The sequence below is a fragment of the Narcine bancroftii genome, chromosome 3 (genome assembly GCF_036971445.1).
Source record: "Narcine bancroftii isolate sNarBan1 chromosome 3, sNarBan1.hap1, whole genome shotgun sequence".
Taxonomy (NCBI): domain Eukaryota; kingdom Metazoa; phylum Chordata; class Chondrichthyes; order Torpediniformes; family Narcinidae; genus Narcine; species Narcine bancroftii.
The window spans coordinates 330348269-330361297 of record NC_091471.1 but is presented as its reverse complement, the minus strand read 5'-3'; the positions used below and the strand labels follow the sequence as shown (position 1 = coordinate 330361297).

The 13029-nt window shown below is 57.4% G+C and overlaps 1 protein-coding gene across 2 annotated transcripts in view; it reads left to right on the top strand.

Annotated features, from left to right (window-relative positions):
- LOC138759197 (host cell factor 1-like) overlaps nt 1–13029 on the top strand; it is a 553478-nt gene that overhangs the window by 299421 nt on the left and 241028 nt on the right. The window lies entirely within an intron of this gene.

Below are 13029 nucleotides of genomic sequence, written 5' to 3'. Positions count from 1 at the left end.
TGGGACGGTGCAGAGGGACCTGCATTCTTTGTCTAACCCTGGGAGTTTGAGACGCTACCCTGCAGAGGGTACCTGCATTCTGTGTCTGACCGTGGGAGTGTGTGACGCGACTTTGCAGAGGGACCTGCATTCTGTGTCTGTCCCTGGGAGTGTGTGACGGGACGGTGCACAGGGACCAGCATTCCGTGTCTGACCCTGGGAGTGTGTTGAGGGACAGTGCAGAGGGACCTGCATTCTGTGTCTGACGCTGGGAGTGTTATACGGGACGGTGCAGACGGACCTGCATTCTTTGTCTGACCCTAGGAGTTTGTGACGGGACAATGCAGAGGGAGCTTCATTCTGTACCGGACCCTCGAAGTGTGTGACGGGACGTTGCAGAGGGACCTGCATTCTGTGTCTGACCCTGGGTATGTGTGACGGGACGGTGCAGAGGGACCTGCATTCCGTGTCTGACCATGGGAGTGTGTGACGGGACGGTGCAGAGGGACCTGCATTCTGTGTCTGACCATGGGAATGTGTGATGAGACAGTGCAGAGGGACCTGAATTCTTTGTCTGACCCTGGGAGTGTGTGACGGGACGGTGCATACGGATCTGCATTCTGTGTCTGACCCTGGGAGTGTGTGACGGTACGGTGCAGAGTGACCTCCATTCTGTGTCTGACCCAGGGAATGTGTGACGGGATGTTGCAGAGGCATCTGCATTCTGTGTCTGACCCTGGGAGTGTGTGACAGGACGGTGAAGAGGGACCTGCATTCCGTGTCTGACCCTGGGAGTGTGTGACGCGACTTTGCAGAGGAACCTGCATTCTGTGTCTGTCCCTGGGAGTGTGTGACGGGACGGTGCAGAGGGACCAGCATTCTGTGTCTGACCGTAGGAGTGTGTTAAGGGACAGTGCAGAGGGACCTGCATTCTGTGTCTGACCCTGGGAGTGTGTGACGGGACGGTGCAGACGGACCTGCATTCTTTGTCTGACCCTGGGAGTTTGTGATGGGACAGTGCAGAGGAACCTTGTTTCTGTCCCTGAACCTGGGAGTGTGTGACGGGACGTTGCAGAGGAACCTGCATTCTGTGTCTGAACCTGGGAGTGTGTGAGGAGACGGTGCAGAGCGACCTGCATTCCGTGTCTGACCCTGGGAGTGTGTGAGGGGACGGTGCAGAGGGACCTCCATTCTGTGTCTGACCCTGGGAGTGTGTGACGGGACAGTGCAGAGTTATCTTAACTCTGTGTCTGACCCTGGGAGTCTGTGACGGGACGGGTCAGAGGGGGCTACACCGAGTGTCTGACCCTTGTAGTGTGTGATGGGACGTTGCAGAGGGACCTGCATTCTGTGTCTGACCCTGGTAGTGTGTGACGGGACGGTGAAGGGGGACCTGCATTCCGTGTCTGACCCTGGGATTGTTTGACGCGACTTTGCAGAGGGACCTGCATTCCGTGTCTGACCCTGGGAGTGTGTGACGGGACGGTGCAGACGGACCTGCATTCTTTGTCTGACCCTGGGAGTTTGTGATGGGACAGTGCAGAGTGACCGTGATTCTGTCCCTGACCCTGGGAGTATGTGACGGGACGTTGCAGAGGGACCCACATTCTGTGTCTGACCCTGGGAGTGTGTGACGGGACGGTGCAGAGTGACCTGCATTCTGTGTCTGACCCTGGTTGTGTGTGACGGGACAGTGCAGAGCGACCTGCATTCTGTGTCTGACCCTGGGAATGTGTGACGGGACGGTGCAGAGGGACCTGCATTTTGTGTCTGACCCTGGGAGTTTGTGACGGGAAGGTGCAGAGGGACCTGCATTCTGTGTCTGACCCAGGGAGTGTGTGACGGGACGTTGCAGAGGGACCTGCATTCTGTGTCTGACCCTGGGAGTGTGTGACAGGAGGGTGCAGAGGGACCTGCATTCTGTGTCTGACCCTGGCAGTGTGTGACGGGACGGTGCAGAGGGACCTGCATTCTGTGTCTGACCATAGGAATGTGTGACAGGACGGTGCAGAGGGACTTGCATTCTGTGTCTGACCCTGGGAGTGTGTGACGTGACAGTGCAGAGGGACCTGCATTCTGTGTCTGACGCTGGAAGTGTGTGATGGGAAGTTGCAGAAGGACCTGCATTCTGTGTCTGACCCTGAGAGTCAGTGACGGGACAGTGCAGAGGGACCTGCATTCCGTGTCTGACCCTGGGAGTGTGTGACGGGACGGTGCTGAGGGACCTGCAATCTGTGTCTGACCCTGGGAGTGTGTGACGGGACGGTGCAGACGGACCTGCATTCTTTTTCTGACCCTGTGAGTTTGTGATGGGACAGTGCAGAGGGACCTTGATTCTGTCCCTGACCCTGGGAGTGTGTGACGGGACGTTGCAGAGGGACCTGCATTCTGTGTCTGACCCTGGCAGTGTGTGACGGGACGGTGCAGAGGGACCTGCATTCTGTGTCTGACCCTGGCAGTGTGTGACGGGACGGTGCAGAGTGACCTGCATTCTGTGTCTGACGCTGGGAGTGTGTGACCGGACGGTGCAGAGCGACCTGCATTCTGTGCCTTACACTGGGAGTGTGTGACGGGATGGTACAGAGGGACCTGCATACTATGTCTGACCCTGGGAATATGTGAAGGGACAGTGCACAGGGACCTACATTATTTGTATAACCCTGGGAGTGTATGACGGGACGGTCCAGAGGGACCTGCGTTCTGTATCTGACCCTGGGAGTGTGTGACGGGACGCTGCAGAGGGACCTGCATTCTGTGTCTGACCCTGGGAGTGTGTGACGGAACGGTGCAGTGGGAGCTGCATTCTGTGTCTGACCCTGGGAGTGTGTAATGGGACGGTGCAGAGGGACCTGCATTCTTTGTCTAACCCTGGGAGTTTGAGACGCTACCCTGCAGAGGGTACCTGCATTCTGTGTCTGACCGTGGGAGTGTGTGACGCGACTTTGCAGAGGGACCTGCATTCTGTGTCTGTCCCTGGGAGTGTGTGACGGGACGGTGCACAGGGACCAGCATTCCGTGTCTGACCCTGGGAGTGTGTTAAGGGACAGTGCAGAGGGACCTGCATTCTGTGTCTGACGCTGGGAGTGTGTGACGGGACGGTGCAGACGGACCTGCATTCTTTGTCTGACCCTGGGAGTTTGTGACGGGACAATGCAGAGGGAGCTTCATTCTGTACCGGACCCTCGAAGTGTGTGACGGGACGTTGCAGAGGGACCTGCATTCTGTGTCTGACCCTGGGAATGTGTGACGGGACGGTGCAGAGGGACCTGCATTCCGTGTCTGACCACGGGAGTGTGTGACGGGACGGTGCAGAGGGACCTGCATTCTGTGTCTGACCATGGGAATGTTTGATGAGACAGTGCAGAGGGACCTGAATTCTTTGTCTGACCCTGGGAGTGTGTGACGGGACGGTGCAGACGGATCTGCATTCTGTGTCTGACCCTGGGAGTGTGTGACGGTACGGTGCAGAGTGACCTCCATTCTGTGTCTGACCCAGGGAATGTGTGACGGGATGTTGCAGAGGCATCTGCATTCTGTGTCTGACCCTGGGAGTGTGTGACAGGACGGTGAAGAGGGACCTGCATTCCGTGTCTGACCCTGGGAGTGTGTGACGCGACTTTGCAGAGGGACCTGCATTCTGTGTCTGTCCCTGGGAGTGTGTGACGGGACGGTGCAGAGGGACCAGCATTCTGTGTCTGACCGTAGGAGTGTGTTAAGGGACAGTGCAGAGGGACCTGCATTCTGTGTCTGACCCTGGGAGTGTGTGACGGGACGGTGCAGACGGACCTGCATTCTTTGTCTGACCCTGGGAGTTTGTGATGGGACAGTGCAGAGGAACCTTGTTTCTGTCCCTGAACCTGGGAGTGTGTGACGGGACGTTGCAGAGGAACCTGCATTCTGTGTCTGAACCTGGGAGTGTGTGAGGAGACGGTGCAGAGCGACCTGCATTCCGTGTCTGACCCTGGGAGTGTGTGAGGGGACGGTGCAGAGGGACCTCCATTCTGTGTCTGACCCTGGGAGTGTGTGACGGGACAGTGCAGAGTTATCTTAACTCTGTGTCTGACCCTGGGAGTCTGTGACGGGACGGGTCAGAGGGGGCTACACCGTGTGTCTGACCCTTGTAGTGTGTGATGGGACGTTGCAGAGGGACCTGCATTCTGTGTCTGACCCTGGTAGTGTGTGACGGGACGGTGAAGGGGGACCTGCATTCCGTGTCTGACCCTGGGAGTGTGTGACGCGACTTTGCAGAGGGACCTGCATTCTGTGTCTGTCCCTGGGAGTGTGTGACGGGACGGTGCACAGGGACCAGCATTCCGTGTCTGACCCTGGGAGTGTGTTAAGCGACAGTGCAGAGGGACCTGCATTCTGTGTCTGACGCTGGGAGTGTGTGACGGGACGGTGCAGACGGACCTGCATTCTTTGTCTGACCCTGGGAGTTTGTGACGGGACAGTGCAGAGGGAGCTTCATTCTGTACCGGACCCTCGGAGTGTGTGACGGGACGTTGCAGAGGGACCTGCATTCTGTGTCTGACCCTGGGAACGTGTGAAGGGACGTTGCAGAGGGACCTGCATTCCGTGTCTGACCATGCGAGTGTGTGACGGGACGGTGCAGAGGGACCTGCATTCTGTGTCTGACCATGGGAATGTGTGATGAGACAGTGCAGAGGGAGCTGAATTCTTTGTCTGACGCTGGGAGTGTGTGACGGGAAGGTGCAGAGGGACCTGCATTCTGTGTCTGACGCTGGGATTGTGTGACCGGACGGTGCAGAGCGACCTGCATTCTTTTCCTTACGCTGGGAGTGTGTGACGGGATGGTACAGAGGGACCTACATTATTTGTATAACCCTGGGAGTGTATGACGGGACGGTGAAGAGGGACCTGCATTCCGTGTCTGACCCTGGGAGTGTGTGACGCGACTTTGCAGAGGGACCTGCATTCTGTGTCTGACCCTGGGAGTGTGTGACAGGACGGGTCAGAGGGAGCTACACCGTGTGTCTGACCCTTGGAGTGTGTGATGGGACGTTGCAGAGGGATCTGCATTCTGTGTCTGACCCTGGGAGTGTGTGACGTAACAGTGCAGAGGGACCTGCATTCTGTGTCTGACCCTGGGAGTGTGTGACGGGACGGTGCAGAGGGTCCTGCATTCTGCGTCTGACCCTGGGAGTGTGTGACGCGACCTTGCAGACGGAACTGCATTCTTTGTCTGACCCTGGGAGTTTGTGATGGGACAGTGCAAAGGGACTGTGATTCTGTCCCTGACCCTGGGAGTATGTGACGGGACGTTGCAGAGCGACCTACATTCTGTGTCTGACCCTGGGAGTGTGTGACGGGACGGTGCAGAGGCACCTGCATTCTGTGTCTGACCATAGGAATGTGTGACAGGACGGTGAAGAGGGACTTGCATTCTGTGTCTGACCCTGGGAGTGTGTGACGGGACAGTGCAGAGGGACCTGCATTCTGTGTCTGACCATGGGAATGTGTGATGAGACAGTGCAGAGGGACCTGAATTCTTTGTCTGACCCTGGGAGTGTGTGACGGGACGGTGCATACGGATCTGCATTCTGTGTCTGACCCTGGGAGTGTGTGACGGTACGGTGCAGAGTGACCTCCATTCTGTGTCTGACCCAGGGAATGTGTGACGGGATGTTGCAGAGGCATCTGCATTCTGTGTCTGACCCTGGGAGTGTGTGACAGGACGGTGAAGAGGGACCTGCATTCCGTGTCTGACCCTGGGAGTGTGTGACGCGACTTTGCAGAGGAACCTGCATTCTGTGTCTGTCCCTGGGAGTGTGTGACGGGACGGTGCAGAGGGACCAGCATTCTGTGTCTGACCGTAGGAGTGTGTTAAGGGACAGTGCAGAGGGACCTGCATTCTGTGTCTGACCCTGGGAGTGTGTGACGGGACGGTGCAGACGGACCTGCATTCTTTGTCTGACCCTGGGAGTTTGTGATGGGACAGTGCAGAGGAACCTTGTTTCTGTCCCTGAACCTGGGAGTGTGTGACGGGACGTTGCAGAGGAACCTGCATTCTGTGTCTGAACCTGGGAGTGTGTGAGGAGACGGTGCAGAGCGACCTGCATTCCGTGTCTGACCCTGGGAGTGTGTGAGGGGACGGTGCAGAGGGACCTCCATTCTGTGTCTGACCCTGGGAGTGTGTGACGGGACAGTGCAGAGTTATCTTAACTCTGTGTCTGACCCTGGGAGTCTGTGACGGGACGGGTCAGAGGGGGCTACACCGTGTGTCTGACCCTTGTAGTGTGTGATGGGACGTTGCAGAGGGACCTGCATTCTGTGTCTGACCCTGGTAGTGTGTGACGGGACGGTGAAGGGGGACCTGCATTCCGTGTCTGACCCTGGGATTGTTTGACGCGACTTTGCAGAGGGACCTGCATTCTGTGTCTGTCCCTGGGAGTGTGTGACGGGAAGGTGCAGAGGGACCAGCATTCCGTGTCTGACCCTGAGAGTGTGTTAAGGGACAGTGCAGAAGGACCTGCATTCTGTGTCTGACCCTGGGAGTGTGTGACGGGACGGTGCAGACGGACCTGCATTCTTTGTCTGACCCTGGGAGTTTGTGATGGGACAGTGCAGAGTGACCGTGATTCTGTCCCTGACCCTGGGAGTATGTGACGGGACGTTGCAGAGGGACCCACATTCTGTGTCTGACCCTGGGAGTGTGTGACGGGACGGTGCAGAGTGACCTGCATTCTGTGTCTGACCCTGGTTGTGTGTGACGGGACAGTGCAGAGCGACCTGCATTCTGTGTCTGACCCTGGGAATGTGTGACGGGACGGTGCAGAGGGACCTGCATTTTGTGTCTGACCCTGGGAGTTTGTGACGGGAAGGTGCAGAGGGACCTGCATTCTGTGTCTGACCCAGGGAGTGTGTGACGGGACGTTGCAGAGGGACCTGCATTCTGTGTCTGACCCTGGGAGTGTGTGACAGGAGGGTGCAGAGGGACCTGCATTCTGTGTCTGACCCTGGCAGTGTGTGACGGGACGGTGCAGAGGGACCTGCATTCTGTGTCTGACCATAGGAATGTGTGACAGGACGGTGCAGAGGGACTTGCATTCTGTGTCTGACCCTGGGAGTGTGTGACGTGACAGTGCAGAGGGACCTGCATTCTGTGTCTGACGCTGGAAGTGTGTGATGGGAAGTTGCAGAAGGACCTGCATTCTGTGTCTGACCCTGAGAGTCAGTGACGGGACAGTGCAGAGGGACCTGCATTCCGTGTCTGACCCTGGGAGTGTGTGACGGGACGGTGCTGAGGGACCTGCAATCTGTGTCTGACCCTGGGAGTGTGTGACGGGACGGTGCAGACGGACCTGCATTCTTTTTCTGACCCTGTGAGTTTGTGATGGGACAGTGCAGAGGGACCTTGATTCTGTCCCTGACCCTGGGAGTGTGTGACGGGACGTTGCAGAGGGACCTGCATTCTGTGTCTGACCCTGGCAGTGTGTGACGGGACGGTGCAGAGGGACCTGCATTCTGTGTCTGACCCTGGCAGTGTGTGACGGGACGGTGCAGAGTGACCTGCATTCTGTGTCTGACGCTGGGAGTGTGTGACCGGACGGTGCAGAGCGACCTGCATTCTGTGCCTTACACTGGGAGTGTGTGACGGGATGGTACAGAGGGACCTGCATACTATGTCTGACCCTGGGAATATGTGAAGGGACAGTGCACAGGGACCTACATTATTTGTATAACCCTGGGAGTGTATGACGGGACGGTCCAGAGGGACCTGCGTTCTGTATCTGACCCTGGGAGTGTGTGACGGGACGCTGCAGAGGGACCTGCATTCTGTGTCTGACCCTGGGAGTGTGTGACGGAACGGTGCAGTGGGAGCTGCATTCTGTGTCTGACCCTGGGAGTGTGTAATGGGACGGTGCAGAGGGACCTGCATTCTTTGTCTAACCCTGGGAGTTTGAGACGCTACCCTGCAGAGGGTACCTGCATTCTGTGTCTGACCGTGGGAGTGTGTGACGCGACTTTGCAGAGGGACCTGCATTCTGTGTCTGTCCCTGGGAGTGTGTGACGGGACGGTGCACAGGGACCAGCATTCCGTGTCTGACCCTGGGAGTGTGTTAAGGGACAGTGCAGAGGGACCTGCATTCTGTGTCTGACGCTGGGAGTGTGTGACGGGACGGTGCAGACGGACCTGCATTCTTTGTCTGACCCTGGGAGTTTGTGACGGGACAATGCAGAGGGAGCTTCATTCTGTACCGGACCCTCGAAGTGTGTGACGGGACGTTGCAGAGGGACCTGCATTCTGTGTCTGACCCTGGGAATGTGTGACGGGACGGTGCAGAGGGACCTGCATTCCGTGTCTGACCACGGGAGTGTGTGACGGGACGGTGCAGAGGGACCTGCATTCTGTGTCTGACCATGGGAATGTTTGATGAGACAGTGCAGAGGGACCTGAATTCTTTGTCTGACCCTGGGAGTGTGTGACGGGACGGTGCAGACGGATCTGCATTCTGTGTCTGACCCTGGGAGTGTGTGACGGTACGGTGCAGAGTGACCTCCATTCTGTGTCTGACCCAGGGAATGTGTGACGGGATGTTGCAGAGGCATCTGCATTCTGTGTCTGACCCTGGGAGTGTGTGACAGGACGGTGAAGAGGGACCTGCATTCCGTGTCTGACCCTGGGAGTGTGTGACGCGACTTTGCAGAGGGACCTGCATTCTGTGTCTGTCCCTGGGAGTGTGTGACGGGACGGTGCAGAGGGACCAGCATTCTGTGTCTGACCGTAGGAGTGTGTTAAGGGACAGTGCAGAGGGACCTGCATTCTGTGTCTGACCCTGGGAGTGTGTGACGGGACGGTGCAGACGGACCTGCATTCTTTGTCTGACCCTGGGAGTTTGTGATGGGACAGTGCAGAGGAACCTTGTTTCTGTCCCTGAACCTGGGAGTGTGTGACGGGACGTTGCAGAGGAACCTGCATTCTGTGTCTGAACCTGGGAGTGTGTGAGGAGACGGTGCAGAGCGACCTGCATTCCGTGTCTGACCCTGGGAGTGTGTGAGGGGACGGTGCAGAGGGACCTCCATTCTGTGTCTGACCCTGGGAGTGTGTGACGGGACAGTGCAGAGTTATCTTAACTCTGTGTCTGACCCTGGGAGTCTGTGACGGGACGGGTCAGAGGGGGCTACACCGTGTGTCTGACCCTTGTAGTGTGTGATGGGACGTTGCAGAGGGACCTGCATTCTGTGTCTGACCCTGGTAGTGTGTGACGGGACGGTGAAGGGGGACCTGCATTCCGTGTCTGACCCTGGGAGTGTGTGACGCGACTTTGCAGAGGGACCTGCATTCTGTGTCTGTCCCTGGGAGTGTGTGACGGGACGGTGCACAGGGACCAGCATTCCGTGTCTGACCCTGGGAGTGTGTTAAGCGACAGTGCAGAGGGACCTGCATTCTGTGTCTGACGCTGGGAGTGTGTGACGGGACGGTGCAGACGGACCTGCATTCTTTGTCTGACCCTGGGAGTTTGTGACGGGACAGTGCAGAGGGAGCTTCATTCTGTACCGGACCCTCGGAGTGTGTGACGGGACGTTGCAGAGGGACCTGCATTCTGTGTCTGACCCTGGGAACGTGTGAAGGGACGTTGCAGAGGGACCTGCATTCCGTGTCTGACCATGCGAGTGTGTGACGGGACGGTGCAGAGGGACCTGCATTCTGTGTCTGACCATGGGAATGTGTGATGAGACAGTGCAGAGGGAGCTGAATTCTTTGTCTGACGCTGGGAGTGTGTGACGGGAAGGTGCAGAGGGACCTGCATTCTGTGTCTGACGCTGGGATTGTGTGACCGGACGGTGCAGAGCGACCTGCATTCTTTTCCTTACGCTGGGAGTGTGTGACGGGATGGTACAGAGGGACCTACATTATTTGTATAACCCTGGGAGTGTATGACGGGACGGTGAAGAGGGACCTGCATTCCGTGTCTGACCCTGGGAGTGTGTGACGCGACTTTGCAGAGGGACCTGCATTCTGTGTCTGACCCTGGGAGTGTGTGACAGGACGGGTCAGAGGGAGCTACACCGTGTGTCTGACCCTTGGAGTGTGTGATGGGACGTTGCAGAGGGATCTGCATTCTGTGTCTGACCCTGGGAGTGTGTGACGTAACAGTGCAGAGGGACCTGCATTCTGTGTCTGACCCTGGGAGTGTGTGACGGGACGGTGCAGAGGGTCCTGCATTCTGCGTCTGACCCTGGGAGTGTGTGACGCGACCTTGCAGACGGAACTGCATTCTTTGTCTGACCCTGGGAGTTTGTGATGGGACAGTGCAAAGGGACTGTGATTCTGTCCCTGACCCTGGGAGTATGTGACGGGACGTTGCAGAGCGACCTACATTCTGTGTCTGACCCTGGGAGTGTGTGACGGGACGGTGCAGAGGCACCTGCATTCTGTGTCTGACCATAGGAATGTGTGACAGGACGGTGAAGAGGGACTTGCATTCTGTGTCTGACCCTGGGAGTGTGTGACGGGACAGTGCAGAGGGACCTGCATTCTGTGTCTGACGCTGGAAGTGTGTGATGGGAAGTTGCAGAAGGACCTGCATTCTGTGTCTGACCCTGAGAGTCAGTGACGGGACAGTGCAAAGGGACCTGCATTCTGTATCTGACCCTGGGAGTGTGTGACGGGACGGTGCTGAGGGACCTGCATTCTGTGTCTGACCCTGGGAGTGTGTGACGGGACGGTGCAGACGGACCTGCAATCTTTTTCTGACCCTGTGAGTTTGTGATGGGACAGTGCAGAGGGACCTGCATTCTGTGTCTGACCCTGGTAGTGTGTGACGGGGCGGTGAAGGGGGACCTGCATTCCGTGTCTGACCCTGGGATTGTGTGACGCGACTTTGCAGAGGGACCTGCATTCTGTGTCTGTCCCTGGGAGTGTGTGACCGGACGGTGCAGAGCGACCTGCATTCTGTGCCTTACGCTGGGAGTGTGTGACGGGATGGTACAGAGGGACCTGCATACTATGTCTGACCCTGGGAATATGTGAAGGGACAGTGCACAGGGACCTACATTATTTGTATAACCCTGGGAGTGTATGACGGGACGGTCCAGAGGGACCTGCATTCTGTGTCTGACCCTGGGAGTGTGTGACGGGACGCTGCAGAGGGACCTGCATTCTGTGTCTGACCCTGGGAGTGTGTGACGGAACGGTGCAGTGGGAGCTGCATTCTGTGTCTGACCCTGGGAGTGTGTAATGGGACGGTGCAGAGGGACCTGCATTCTTTGTCTAACCCTGGGAGTTTGAGACGCTACCCTGCAGAGGGTACCTGCATTCTGTGTCTGACCGTGGGAGTGTGTGACGCGACTTTGCAGAGGGACCTGCATTCTGTGTCTGTCCCTGGGAGTGTGTGACGGGACGGTGCACAGGGACCAGCATTCCGTGTCTGACCCTGGGAGTGTGTTAAGGGACAGTGCAGAGGGACCTGCATTCTGTGTCTTACGCTTGGAGTGTGTGATGGGACGGTGCAGACGGACCTGCATTCTTTGTCTGACCCTGGGAGTTTGTGACGGGACAATGCAGAGGGAGCTTCATTCTGTACCGGACCCTCGAAGTCTGTGACGGGACATTGCAGAGGGACCTGCATTCTGTGTCTGACCCTGGGAATGTGTGACGGGACGGTGCAGAGGGACCTGCATTCCGTGTCTGACCATGGGAGTGTGTGACGGGACGGTGCAGAGGGACCTGCATTCTGTGTCTGACCCTGGGAGTGTGTGACGGGACGGTGCAGAGGGTCCTGCATTCTGCGTCTGACCCTGGGAGTGTGTGACGCGACCTTGCAGACGGAACTGCATTCTTTGTCTGACCCTGGGAGTTTGTGATGGGACAGTGCAAAGGGACTGTGATTCTGTCCCTGACCCTGGGAGTATGTGACGGGACGTTGCAGAGCGACCTACATTCTGTGTCTGACCCTGGGAGTGTGTGACGGGACGGTGCAGAGGCACCTGCATTCTGTGTCTGACCATAGGAATGTGTGACAGGACGGTGAAGAGGGACTTGCATTCTGTGTCTGACCCTGGGAGTGTGTGACGGGACAGTGCAGAGGGACCTGCATTCTGTGTCTGACGCTGGAAGTGTGTGATGGGAAGTTGCAGAAGGACCTGCATTCTGTGTCTGACCCTGAGAGTCAGTGACGGGACAGTGCAAAGGGACCTGCATTCTGTATCTGACCCTGGGAGTGTGTGACGGGACGGTGCTGAGGGACCTGCATTCTGTGTCTGACCCTGGGAGTGTGTGACGGGACGGTGCAGACGGACCTGCAATCTTTTTCTGACCCTGTGAGTTTGTGATGGGACAGTGCAGAGGGACCTGCATTCTGTGTCTGACCCTGGTAGTGTGTGACGGGGCGGTGAAGGGGGACCTGCATTCCGTGTCTGACCCTGGGATTGTGTGACGCGACTTTGCAGAGGGACCTGCATTCTGTGTCTGTCCCTGGGAGTGTGTGACCGGACGGTGCAGAGCGACCTGCATTCTGTGCCTTACGCTGGGAGTGTGTGACGGGATGGTACAGAGGGACCTGCATACTATGTCTGACCCTGGGAATATGTGAAGGGACAGTGCACAGGGACCTACATTATTTGTATAACCCTGGGAGTGTATGACGGGACGGTCCAGAGGGACCTGCATTCTGTGTCTGACCCTGGGAGTGTGTGACGGGACGCTGCAGAGGGACCTGCATTCTGTGTCTGACCCTGGGAGTGTGTGACGGAACGGTGCAGTGGGAGCTGCATTCTGTGTCTGACCCTGGGAGTGTGTAATGGGACGGTGCAGAGGGACCTGCATTCTTTGTCTAACCCTGGGAGTTTGAGACGCTACCCTGCAGAGGGTACCTGCATTCTGTGTCTGACCGTGGGAGTGTGTGACGCGACTTTGCAGAGGGACCTGCATTCTGTGTCTGTCCCTGGGAGTGTGTGACGGGACGGTGCACAGGGACCAGCATTCCGTGTCTGACCCTGGGAGTGTGTTAAGGGACAGTGCAGAGGGACCTGCATTCTGTGTCTTACGCTCGGAGTGTGTGATGGGACGGTGCAGACGGACCTGCA